Source organism: Mauremys mutica, chromosome 4 (genome assembly GCF_020497125.1).
Source record: "Mauremys mutica isolate MM-2020 ecotype Southern chromosome 4, ASM2049712v1, whole genome shotgun sequence".
Taxonomy (NCBI): Eukaryota; Metazoa; Chordata; order Testudines; family Geoemydidae; genus Mauremys; species Mauremys mutica.
This window is the reverse complement of record NC_059075.1, coordinates 155,218,707-155,232,021: the sequence shown is the minus strand read 5'-3', so window position 1 is coordinate 155,232,021 and position 13,315 is coordinate 155,218,707. Positions and strand designations below refer to the sequence as shown.

Genomic DNA, 13,315 nt, shown 5'->3' with positions numbered 1-13,315 from the left:
ATTTGAGCTAACTAACGGTCCCCTGACCTTGCAACACTTAAGCAGTGATGTATTTGGGGACAGTGTCATCTATTGGGGTGACATACATCTCTTTTTGGAGAACCCAGAGCAGCACACGCAGCACATCCGAACCTGGAGAGGTTTCGGCTGCATGGTTTCAACGCAGAATTGGAAAAGCGGAACCTCCAGCCAACTCTCCACAGAGTTTTGGGGGTACATCCTCTCCCCAGAAGATGTTATGATTGATCCAAATAAGGTGGAAGCCATTGATAAATGGGACGAAGTTGGAAGTCCTCAAGAAGTGCAGCGCTTCCTAGACTTCACTCATCCTGTGAAATCGAGACATGCTGGCTCTCAGTGAAGCTTAGACGGAAAACCACGCACCCCACACAGAGGTTGGAACCACCCACTCCCAGGTTGTCCTGAGGAGCCATGATTTCTCCAGGAGCTGGGTAAAGGGCACCGGGATCAGCCTCTCAAAGGTAGGGGAGGGTCGTGTGAGGAGAGGGTCTGAGAGGAGGAGCGTGGGCTAGGCTCTGTGTTTGGGCTTGGCAGGGATCGAGAGAAGGGAGAGGGCTGTTAGAGGGCAATGCGAGGTGGGAGGGGGGTCGGAGATGGGGGCAAGGCCTGAAAAGTTCAGCTGCTTTAGATCAACTGTGCCAGAGAATCACTGGTTGAAGTGACTGAAAGCTCTGAGCTGGGGCTGGCCAAAATCCTCCTCCTCAGATGGGAACATCCCAAAAGTCTGTAGAAGCTCAGCCTCTGAGGTGAACGTTGTGGCCCAAACCTCTCTCTGCTCTGTACCTCACAGGATTCCAGCCGGCTGTTCCAGTCCAGGAGGACACCTGTGCCACTGAAGTCTCCCAGCACCTGGGCAGTGAAGTGCCACTTAACCCCGCTGTGATGCACAGACCTTGCCCTGGCTGTCTGCACAGGGCTGAATTTCACCCCTTCCGAGTGTAAGGAAATAATTGGCTGAAGGCCTTTTTCTTTCTTGACGTCTGTCTAGTGGGAAAGAACCATGGGGATTTTTAACCTGTTTCGCTCCCATGCCTGGTGCTTCAATGATGCAGAGAAGGGCTGATGCATTGGTTGATTTCCCCACCTTTTAATCCACTCTCTTCTTCTCTTTTAACAGGTATTCTAAGGGCCCCCCGTGCATCATATGGGCATTCTTGGGGGTGCAGATGGCATCAGACCTGCACCTAAATAAATAATAGGGACTGAAATATGCAGACACTAAAGTTCTGCAGCCAAATTCTCAGGAACCTTCCTCTTCCATGTAGGATCAGGATTTTGTTTTGAATTGTTTTATTTTTTTTAAAAAGTGCTAAGCAGATGCTACCCTGTAAGAAGAGGAAACAGAAGCAAAAACTGAAAGACTGTTACTAAAACCAATGAACAGCTGCAGAGAGTGGAGACCCAGCAAAGCAGACAAATGAATACTGTGAGTAAATAACCTGAAAGCAAATGGGGAAGAAAACCTCCTCTGGGTAATTGTGGCTCTTGGGACCAAAATCAGGTTCCTGGTACGTAGCCTGGCTGAGATCATCCCTTTTCCCTGGATCCCAGACCTGGGATTCAAATGTCATTCTCTGTGTGGTGTCCTTATTTTATTCCTAGGGAAAGGATCCCCAAAGGAGGTGTAAGGATCCGGGACTCTAGTGTCTGCCAGAAGCTTCAGCCACCTTCACAGGTAGAAGTCACTGGCTTTCCTACAATGCCACTAGTGCTCTTCCTGCTCTCCAGATCTGCTCCCTCCAGCAGGACAGAGACACCCCTTAACTCCCTGAGTCCTGATTTTCTGCTATTCAAGGGGCTGAGGGTTTGCATTGCCCCCACCCCAACCATCCGAGACTTTTCCTATGGGAATCTCCCTAGAGCAGGGAAGAAATCTGTTCTTTCATTAGAACCAGTCTGCTCAGTAAATCCACCCACACTGACCTCATCTCAGCTGCTTTGTTTATCCGAGATTAGTGGTATCTTTGGAAAACCCTGAGCGTGTCTGGGTGTGAGGTGGAGCAGGGGATGCAGGAGCTCCAGCAGATTCTCCTGAAGAACACCTCCCTGTCTTTCTCTGGTCAGGTTAGAGCTCGCCCTCCATTGCGGAGGTGAAGACCGGATGGGAGCTGCTGAATTGACCTTGATGTGCCATGTCCTTGTGTGGATGAAGGACCTCCATCTCAGGGGTGGCCAGCAGCAGATGTAACACGTGTGTCCAGGAATGGGCTAAATAACCTACCTTGAGAGGTAAGTAAAATCATGGCCACATGTAGACATCACAGGAATTGGTGGGGATTGACCCAGGGTCCTTCAGCACAAGCCCCTCTCTCTCACTGTCAACAAATCCAGCTCCACCCACTAGACCACACCCCATTCCAGAGCCCCAGATTCCAGGAGCCCTGATTCTCAGACCCAGGCCTCACATCACAAGGCCAAACCTCCTCCCGTTATGGGCACTGCAGAAGGGACGATTGGCAAAATCCCCCTCTACATTCCCCCTGTCAGAGACTGCGGCCACGGGTGACAAGTGAATGAGCTGAGATCTCCCCTGTGGGAATCCGAGGGGCTGCACATTTGGGGTTTCACAGGGACGGCGTCTGGCAGCCAGTGTTCCTGGGAGGAGATTTTCCGTCTCTAACAAAGGGTTTCTGTTCCCCCAGATCTCAGCCGCTCAGCAGAATGCGGGAGAGCCGAGTGCTGATGGGCTAGAGGGTCCCAGGAGTCGCTGTGCAGCAGGGGCAGTGTCTGCAGTCACCGTGGGCCACACCCTGCGCTCCAGACAACCCAGGCTGGTTCCCTGGATTGCAAAGGGGACTTTGGCTTGTGGAATCGGTGATGGTGCCTGTGTCCACAACTGGGATGTTTTCCTGAGGCTACTCCATGGTCCAAGAAGCGCCATGCAAGCAAGAGGAGAATGGACATTAGAGAGCGAGGCCGGGACCTCTGCGGGGCTGCTACAGTCAAACATCCACAGCCAGAAGAGAGACGATGGGAAACGCGCTTCGATGGCTGGCCACAGCCGCAGCAGCTGTCTCAGAAAGCTCTGCTCATGCTCCAGCCAACAGAGGCAGGACGAAGAGCCACACAGGGAGAGCCTGGGTTGCAATTAGCAAGTCACGGTTTTTTCAGTGGATTATGCTGCCCTGACCGTCTATTTCCTGCAATGTGCACATCCAGCCTCCCTGGCTGACCTCAATGGGAGTTAGGTTCTCCGTACCCATAGGACAGGGCTGGCCTTACCAGGAGGCGAACTGAGGCGGCTGCCACAGGTGCCAAACTGTGGCAGGGCACCACTAGGACCCAGAGCGTAGAAAATTGTGTCTGGTGCTGGTGCATATGTTTTCTCTCTGCTGTAGATGCACAGAGCTGGTGGAGTGCTGTGCTGGAGGAAGGGGGCACAAGAGACATAACAGGCAGGCAGGAGAAACGGGGAGAGGGAATAACAGAAAGCAACAGGAGCTGCAGGGAGAGAGAGGAGGAGGAGCCTCTAATGTACCTCTTGAGCACCCCCAGGAGTCTGGACTAACACCAGCTTGTCAGGGAGCTTCCTATTTCCTGCTGCTTCCCTGAACCCGCTTGAGGAGAACAGGCAGTCAACTGAAGTAGTAGGAGCCGAGTAGGCTCTTAAGACGCTGATCTCTTCCCTCGCTCAGACCCTGCTACCAGCCTGCTTATTTGTCCCCTGCTGCTCTAGCTGGCACAGAACAGCAGTCATGAGTGAAAGAAGAAAACGCCCCTCTGGGGCAGCATTCAGAAAAAGCAAGAAAGCAAAGGAAGCTTTTCTGTCTAAGCAGGAAGGAGCTCTCCTGAGATACATAGACACAAATGTTCACGTTGAGCCTTCCGGCCCCAGTGAGGATGTGAGTGGTGAGGAGATGCCTGATCTTCCAGGTAGTCAGAGTGCAGGAGACCTGGCAGCTACTGCAGCATCCATATCTCCATCTCAAATGGATGTAACCATGCACATTCCTGGAGAAAAGTGTAGATCAGAGAAGAGTGTGGTGGAGGCACAAGAAACAGCTGCTGCTGAGTTCAGTTCCTGAAATCTAGATGATCCAGGACTGTGGACCCACTTGAGCAGTAGCCTGAGGGATTTCCTCGTACTGCCTGGGCCACAGCGAGTGAAAAACGTTATGTTCCCCAAAGACAATGAAAATAGAAGTTTCCATCCAACACATTCCTGGTGTGAAATCCCCAATGGCGACAAAGCGGAGAGGCCATGGCTTATGTATTGTGATAGACCCAGGCCAGTTCGGTACAGCAGAGTAGCAGAAGGCAGATATACTGGCCACTGGATTAACAGTTTTCTGTTCCCTGACTGACCAGTGCAGGGGCTGCTCCAGGCTAATGAGAACACCTGTCTCTAATTAACCTGTAACGAGTCAGGTGAGGCCATTAAGCTAATGTGACCACCTGACTCTAATTAAGGCCCTGCTGATACTATACAAAGGGCTCACTCCAGTCAGGCAGGGGAGAGCCAGAGGAGAGGAAGTGCGGCGGAAGGGCTGGTTACTGAAGACACCCTCAAACCATGGTTAAGGGAGCCCTAAGCTAAGGGTGAAGAAGGGAGAAGCAGGAGAGCTGTGGGGAAGTGTCCCAGGGAAATGTAGCAACTCTGGCAGTGAAAGGTCGGCTGCGAACAACTGCTACCATTAGGGTCCCTGGGCTGGAACCCGGAGTAGAGGGCGGGCCCGGGTTCCCCCCAACCCACCACTACAGGAACAGCTCCTGGAAGGGGAAGTCAGGTCCCTGTCAGGACAGGAGGCTGAACAGAGACTGTGGGAGTTCTCTCACCAACCTCCTTGCAGCCTATGATGAAAAGGGCTCAGTAGACTGTAACCCTGGCCCTGGAGAGAGAAGGCTACGTGGAGGATCACAGTGAGCCACTGAGGCAGCATAAACTGCCTAGAAGCGCAGGACCCACGGGAGCAAGGTCAGAGCTCTGCCATAGTACTCAAAACCCCAGAATGCTGCATACTGTTTTTGTTGCAAACTCTTCCAGTCTAATGTTCCAGCCACACTGATTTCTACAGGAACAAAGGACTGGACAAATCTGGCTAGAAATGGGGCATGCCACGAGAAGGCAGCAAATCAGCAGAGAGCATCCAGAGGTGGAAAGAGCTTGAGATGAGCCTAAGGTTAAAGGCCACCAGAGCTGATGAGCATCAAGGGAAGATTGCATCAGAGTTCTGAAAAGGCTCTTTGCCATTGTGAGGGGGCTTGCTACCCAAAACCTAGCACTGCGCGGCACTTCAGATCAGCTGCATGTGGTTTGGACAGTACTTGCTTTTTAGGCAAAACAATGAATGATGCAATCTGAAGCTGGTATTGCGTCATACATGATATGAATTGCATCATGTTATTCCGAGAAGTCATGGATGATGCAATCGTAACGAAGCTTACATCACTCTGCTGAACAAATTGCCCTATATCAGCTCTAGAAATCATACAGTGTCATGCTCTCTTATTTGTCAGTGTTTGATTTTGCAAAGGGACACATTTCTGTTTAGCCAAAGTGAGCAGAGATGCCTCGTACTTGTGTGAACAGTGCAGATAACTTCTGCTACGTTTGTGGTGAAGTGACTTTTGCATCACAAAAGAGCAGTATAACCACTATGGTTAAGAAAGCCTATCACCTTTATTTTGGCTGCAAAACTGGAGATCAGGACAAGAGGTGGGCCCCACACATATGCTGCAACACTTGTGCAACAAATCTTCGCCAGTGGTTGAACAGGAAAAGGAAATCTATGCTTTTTGCAGTGCCAGTGATTTGGAGAGAGCCAACAGATCATACCAGCAATTGTTACTTCTGCATGGTGCCTCCAGTTGGGAAAGGTGTGTCAAAGAAGAAAAAGTGGACTGTGCATTATCCAAACATTCCATGAGCTATACGCCCAGTACCCCATGGAGAAGGACTGCCGGTTCCTGATGCACCAGAATCATTCTCACTTGAGTCAGATGAGGAAGAGGAAGAGGATGAAACTTCTGGTCCTGAACCATCAATGTCACAGGACCCACATTTTCTCCCATCCTCCTCCTCTGAACCACACCTCATAACACAAGGTGAACTGAATGACCTTGTCAGGGATTTGGAACTACCCAAGAGTAAGGCAGAGCTGTTGGGCTCCAGACTACAGCAGTGGAATCTCCTGGCAGGTGATGTTAGGGTTTCCATGTTCCGTGACCGTCAAAAGGATCTTGTCCCATTCTTCTTCATGGAAGGTGATCTTGTAGCCTGCAACAACATCGATGGTGTGATGGCAGCCCTCAACATCGTTCACGATCCAGATGAGTGGAGACTGTTCATTGATTCATCGAAGACGAGTCTTAAAGCTATTTTACTGCATAATGGCAATGTTTTGTCATCAATTCCAGTTGGTCATGCAGTCCATATGAAGGAAACCTATGACAACGTGAAACAACTTTTGAGGTGCATAAACTATGACCAACGTCAGTGGCAGCTTTGTGGCGTTTTGAAGGTTGTTGCTCTCTTGCTTGGTCTGCAGACTGGATACACAAAGTACTGCTGTTTTCTCTGCGAATGGGATAGTCGTGCAAGAGATTCCTACTACATCAAGAAAGATTGGCCACTCCGACAGTCATTGGAGCCTGGGAGGAAAAGTGTTCAGCATCCACCACTTGTTGAATCAAGGAAGATTTTGTTACCACCCTTACACATCAAGCTGGGTCTGATGAAGAACTTTGTCAAGGCCATTGACAAAACACAAGCAGCTTTCAAGTACCTCTGTGGACAATTTCCAAGGTTAAGTGAAGCTAAGATAAAGGAAGGTGTCTTTGTTGGTCCTCAGATTCGTGAACTTCTTTGAGATGATGCATTTGACCATGCACTGCGTGGCAAGGAAAAGACGGCATGGAAAGCCTTCCAGTTAGTGGCAATAAATTTTCTCGGAAACAAGAAGGCAGACAACTACAGGTTGTTGGTGGAAAACCTCCTCAAGGCATACAAAAGCTTTGTTGCAACATGTCACTAAAGATACATTTTTTGCACTCTCATCTAGATTTTTTTCCACCGAACTGCAGAGCAGTGAGCGACGAGCACGGCGAGAGATTTCACCATGACATTGCAACAATGGAGAAATGCTATCAGGGCAAATGGAGCCCATCAATGCTTGCAGACTATTGCTGGACAGTGACAAGAGATGCTCCATTTAATGAATACAAGAGACAAGCCAAGAAGCGCTGAGTAGACACTGAATAGGACTAAACTATGTACATAATAGTTTTTTGCCTTTTGTTTCATAATAAATTTTAGTTAGATAACCCTTTTGCTGATTTTTAAAGTGTTACATAAACAGGACAGGTGAAAAATTATCATGTAAAGCAACCATAAACACATGAAAAGACCTAGGTTTACAATTTATGATTAAAACTCTACTATCTACACAATATACATAGACATAAAATGTAAAAACTTAAATATCTTAGAAACAGTAGCCAATCAGTTGTTTTAATTGTCATATTTGAATTCAGCACATCAAAATACATAATAAATACCACATTTTATTTCTGAAGCAGACGACTTCTCAAAAATTGTAGACCAGTGTAATTCACAATAGATGACTATTCATCAGAAGAAAGAAAGAACGTCCTAGTTCTTACATCTCCTGCTTTCTTTGTATGTGTCAGTCGTCCTTAGATCATAGGGGCTTTGTATCAGGGAGTGTCCTTACTTTCTCTGTCTTGTAAAGTGCACACTAGTGACACTGACCAGATAAATAATGGAGACATCGCACACACACAAAAATAACCAAGCCCTTTGTTATGGAGACTGTTCTCCTCAGTAAAGCAAGCTATAAACATTAGGAAATGCACAGAGGACTAAAAGGCTGCAAAGTGAAGCACTCTCAAGTTAGGAAATACCAGTATGAGCATTGCCTGTGCAACGTTAACTCTGCAAGAAATGAGGCAGGGATCCTACAGGCAACAGACTCCTTCAATACCCAGCCCCAGAGCAGAAACCCCTGTGCGCTGAATAAGGAAGGGGTCCTGTGGGAAAAAAATACTATGGGATCATGTCATTAAAGTCTGCATCATCCTGCAAATGCGCAATGGGACTGAATTGAGGGTGCCAGGGCAACACTACTTTGGACAAGGCTACTGCTCAGGCAGCACCAGTGTGATGTGTGTGTGTTTTGGGGGGGGGGGGAGGCTTTCCCAGTGCTCCTCTTTTCACACATTTCCTAAAGAAGCCAACAACATAACTACCCAGAATACACAGTAATGGTGATTCCACCCGCATGGTAATTAGTCACTGAAATTTGATTCAAATCCCGCATGGCATGTTTAGAAACAAGGGTTCCAAAAAAGGAGAGGCCTTGTAAAACAGGAAATGTTGATGCTCTGGTGCATTTGTGGTTGTGTTAAAATTGAATACTGTGACTTTAAATGTTGGGCAGGGTTCTGGGCGTGCTTGCATGCTGGGGAGCTCGGTAGGGCAGCACACAATCGGGGCGTAGCAGCAGCCAGTCAGCAGGTCCCCAGTGAGTTGTGTCTCTCTGTGATAGGCAGTAGCCTACGTTCTCTGCCTCTGAGTTTTGGGTTCTTACGTGTTATTGTTCTGGCTCCTAAGAAACAAATTAAGGAGACCTTGCGAACGTCCAGCAAAAGTATTTTATGATGTCCTCAGTGACCAGCTCACAATCCCAGCAAGATACCAGGTCCCATCCTTTCCACACACCAGGGGTCCCCCACTGTCACCCTAGAGACGGGGACAGAAATAGGGTTTTGGGGGTGGGGTCCGGGCTCCATAAGGGCAGTGGTGGGTTCTCTATCTCTCGATGGCTTCACATCCCCACTGGCTGCCTTTCTGGGAGATGCTTTACCCAGACACAAGTCCCTGGGCTCAGTGAAGGGGTAACCGGGTCCAGTTCTGGTCCGGGGTATCCAGGAGGTCAGACTGGATGGGCTGATGGATCCTGCTGACTTTATACTCTATGGCGCAGCCTCACGCTAAGAGGTGTCATGTCTGAACGCTGGGGAATGAACTCAGAGCTCAGCCCCTCCATCCAGGACCACGGATTGGTGGGTCCCACCCAGAGGTGAAAACTTCCTGAGTTGCTGGGGGGGGGGGTGCTTGACCCCCCCTTCCATCCCAGGCTCCACCCCCACTCTGCCCCTTCCCCCAAGCCCCCCATGCCTGCCCCACCTCTTCCCCTTCCCACCGCACTCTGCCCCCTCCCTTGCCTCTTCCTGCTCCCACCCCTCCCCTCGCCCCTGCATCTTCTTCATGCCACTGAACAGCTGACTGTGGTGGGCAGGAGGCGCTGGGAAGGTGGGGGAGGAGCTGATCGGTGGGGCCGCCAGTGGGTGGGAGGATTGGGGGGAAAGGGAGGGGGAGGAGCTGAGCCATGGGACCCCCATGGAGTTGGCCCCTCTGGTCCCATTGACACCCAACACCAAGTCAACAGGGACAATGGGCCAGGAGCAATGAGGTGGGGGGGTCCCTGCAGCACCCCGCACAGAGAGGGGGTCTCCAGGTCTCCTTCTGAGAACCTCACCCAAGCAAAGCCTTTACAGCCGTGCATGGACCCGGCCCACATCATGTCCTCTGTGACGGGGCTGTAACTCGCAGGCTCTTTTAATGCTTCACGGAAGAGACTGTTGCAGCTGATGGAGCCTACAGCGAGCACCTCCACCTCCTGCAGCGGCGATGGGCGGGAAATACCCGCTGGAATGACGGGCCTGAGGGCAGAGTGACTCGGGTGGCGTGAGGGGCGGTCACACTGCAAGTTGTCATATTAAGGATCTGTAAGACGTTCCCAGCTCTGGGAGGGGAGTGGGGTCCAGTGTATTAGAGCGGGGGTTGGGGCTCAGAGCCAGGACTCCTGGGTTCTAGCTCCACCTTTGGGAGGGGAGTGGTGTGTCTAGTAGATTGGAGAGAGAGAGAGAGAGGGTGTGTGGGTGGGTGGGTGGGTGGAAGGGGAGTTGACCAGTTTAACACGTGCTAAAGGCAACAACCCAGATTCTAGGTGTTGCTCTGCTCAGCCTTGCAGCCCTGAACTGATTTTGGAGCCTAAATCATAATACAGACACATGGGGCCAGATAGTCAAAGGGAGTTGGGCACCTATGGGTGCAGGAAGGTGCCAAGCAGGATTTTGAAAAGCTCTTAGGCACCTATAAAAGCTGGCACTTTCGAACCTAAGTATAATAGAGAGTCAATGGGAATTAGGCACTTAATCTGCACAGCTACCTTTGAATACCCTGTAAGGAGCACAGCTGCACCATTAAGTGCCTAAATCCCTTTGACGCTCAGGCCTGTGGGGCACGTTTGACAATTTTGAGCCCCGTCCACACACAGTTTGCCCTGGTTTGGTTCAAGGGGTTTAAATCTCTGAGCTGATGCTGCTCAGTTCCAGGTCAGGCCTAACACAGGGCCCTGAGGCTATAACTAGGTGTGTGATTTGATGCTGCTGGGTGCCATCTGCTGGCTGCCTCTGAGATTGCGTCCTGTTGGTCTGGAGCCGGCATGTGTGAATAGACAGATGCAAACTCCACCAATAGGTGTGGTTTGTGTGACAGATTGTGTCACAGAGACCCCCTTGGGCCTGCCACCTGATGTGCTGAGACTGCCTCTGAGCCTGTTTTCCCTGCCAGCCTGGGACTCCAGAACCCTGTGTGACGGTGCTGCCCGTGGGAGCCAGCTGAGGTCACTCAATTAGGGTGAACTGCAAACCAAACAGGGCAGACAAACCCCAAATGCTGGTGGTTATTCCAATACTTAGATTTACCAACCAGCACAAAACAGCTTCTACAGTACCTTACTGGTCACTTAGAAGTCCAAACCATGCAGTTCCCTTAAAGTGCCCAGCCTCAGGCCTCCGTCCAGACACACCTGTCAGATATGATGACGATTCCTAAGAATCTTACTTCATCATATAAAAGAAAAGGTTCTTCCAATCCCAAAGGATCAGCCACATACCCAGGTCCAATTATAATTTAGATCTTACCCAAAATACACGCTATAGCCAATTCTTATTAACTAAGCTAAAATTTATTAAAAAAGAAAAGATAGAGAGTGTTGGTTAAAAGATTAATCTACAGACAGTCTTGAATTCAATTCTTGAGGTTCAGATACACAGTAGAGATGAGCTTGTAGTTGCCAAAAGTCCTTTTAGAAATAGTCCAGAGGTTATAGTCCAAGTTCCATATTCAGGGTGGCTCCAGTCAATGACTGGTGATCTCAATCCTTATGGCTTAAGGTTTCCCCCTCTTGAAACCCAAAGCAGATCTGAGATGAAGAAGGATCATGTCCCAGGCTTCTTATACATTTCCAGCAGCCTTTCGGCCTGAGAAAACAATAGGCTCAACTCCTTCTCCCAAACATCCTGGCAATTAGCACAGAGTAATTTATCCATTAAACAGTTCAAATACAGGTTAACACAACCTTCAAAGAGACACAGAGACAATAATACAATTTTACTCAAGTATCATTATAAATGTTAATATTCCTTTTTTGATCTTTGAATTAAAACGACAGCAATAGACAAGACTTGTTTGCTGCCATCACAAGACCTGAGCAAACATCTCCCCTTCTACCTCTAACAATGCAGACTTGCATTTCAAAGCTCTGTTCATTTACATATTTTCCTAACCAGTTCTTAAGGTTCACCCATGGGTCAGGTCAGTCTGTGAGTTAATTAACTCTTTCTGGCCCTGTCATCTTTCAATGAGATATTATATCACAGTCATAACGTCACACCCCCAACGCAAAATTGATGCAGGAAGGGATGACACAAACATCACTGACTGCATCCCAAAAGCTCCCCATCCTGGGTTTTGTTTTATTACAGCTTGTATTGGGTTAGAAGCCATGTCACTGTATAACAGAAATGGTTTACCCAACTCATGTTCAATAACATGATTGAATCTTTTTATGAACTTAAGGTAAAACTTGGTTAGAACAATAGTGGATTGGATCTGCTCTTGCAGCAGGGTTCCTGTATGTTTCATGTGATCTTGCCAAGAGCTAAAGAAACTAGCTATTTTATTTATACAAGCTTTGGCAAATGCCTGGAACCCAATTAACATTAAACCAATGTAGATATTAATGTTGTTCATTGTACAGGAATCTTGGCATTTAGCCATGCAAGCAATATGGTAGTGTGCCTCAGTTTCCCTTTTAACACAGCACATTAGGTCTGGAATGTCTTTTCTCCTATGAAAAGTTCCAAGACTGTTTATAGGCACTAACAGTGAAACATTAGTATAACAAGGCCTTTTAACATAAAGTGGGTTCTTATGCATTACTTTTAACATGTTCAAGGGATTTACCATAAGATTAGGCACATTGTACATTTTTACATTTCTTGGTAATAGCAACACATTAGTTACAAACATTACCATCAGCAATAACAACAAATTTATTGCAGGTGTCCATCTACCATTATGTTTGCTATGCCACACCTTTGGCTCAATACCATTGGGGTTTGGGCCTTTTAGGGTTACCCTGTGGCTTTCCTTTGCAAAATTAAGTTTTTTCTTTTCTCCTTGTCCTGAAGGATTAAACCCTGATTTCTTTTGTTTAACAGAATTCACTGGCTGATGGGGTGGGCTCTGTTTGCTAACAGCTATTAGCAAGTCTTTCTTCTCCCTGCCAGCCAAGTAATTTGCATCAACACAGACACTAGCTTTTAGACTTTTAGCTGCTACCCATTCCAAGGCTGGACTTTGTTTTACAGAGATATCACACAATTCCAAATAGTTTGAGGGTGAGAGTTCACTTGCTTTCCCCTGCATCCTCAAGCATTCAGCCATAAAACTGTTCTGCTTTGAAACACCAGTAACCAAATTTCTTTTTAAATCCTGAAGCACAGACTGGTTACTTACAGAATCAGCATGGAGACAGTCCTGTTCCAACACCATGGTCTTTCCAACAGGCTGGCCACACACAGCCACCTGGTTATATGGCTGCTCAACTTTCTTAACAGCTTCTACTCCATCTGAGACCTTCTTTAAGCTACCCACACTGGATCTCTCAAAAGGAAAGTCAGTGGATCCATTCACAACAGAAAATTTCTGGCTGTTAGGAAATGAAACTTTTTTGATTAAATTACTTTCACACCCTTCAGTCGCAGTAAACTGCTTGCACAGATTACCAGGAGGATTTCTCTCCTTAGCAGCTTCTCTAAGCAACAATTTACCTTTCACAGAAATTCTGCTCTTACCCTCTTCACCCAGGGCTTGCTCTAAATGAACACTTTTCTGAGCCACAACAGACTCTTTCTGGGTTTTACTTACATCCATGATCATTTTTGGCCCTTCAGGCAGATTTCTAGACAATTCCCTTTTAGG

The 13,315-nt window shown here is 48.2% G+C and overlaps 1 long non-coding RNA gene across 1 annotated transcript; it reads left to right on the top strand.

Annotated features, from left to right (window-relative positions):
* The first annotated feature begins 417 nt into the window (after positions 1–417).
* LOC123370300 lies at positions 418–1,622 on the top strand. Its single transcript, XR_006579362.1, has 3 exons — positions 418–482; positions 812–959; positions 1,139–1,622. It is a non-coding gene; the product is annotated as an uncharacterized LOC123370300 (long non-coding RNA).
* The last annotated feature ends 11,693 nt before the right edge of the window (positions 1,623–13,315 follow it).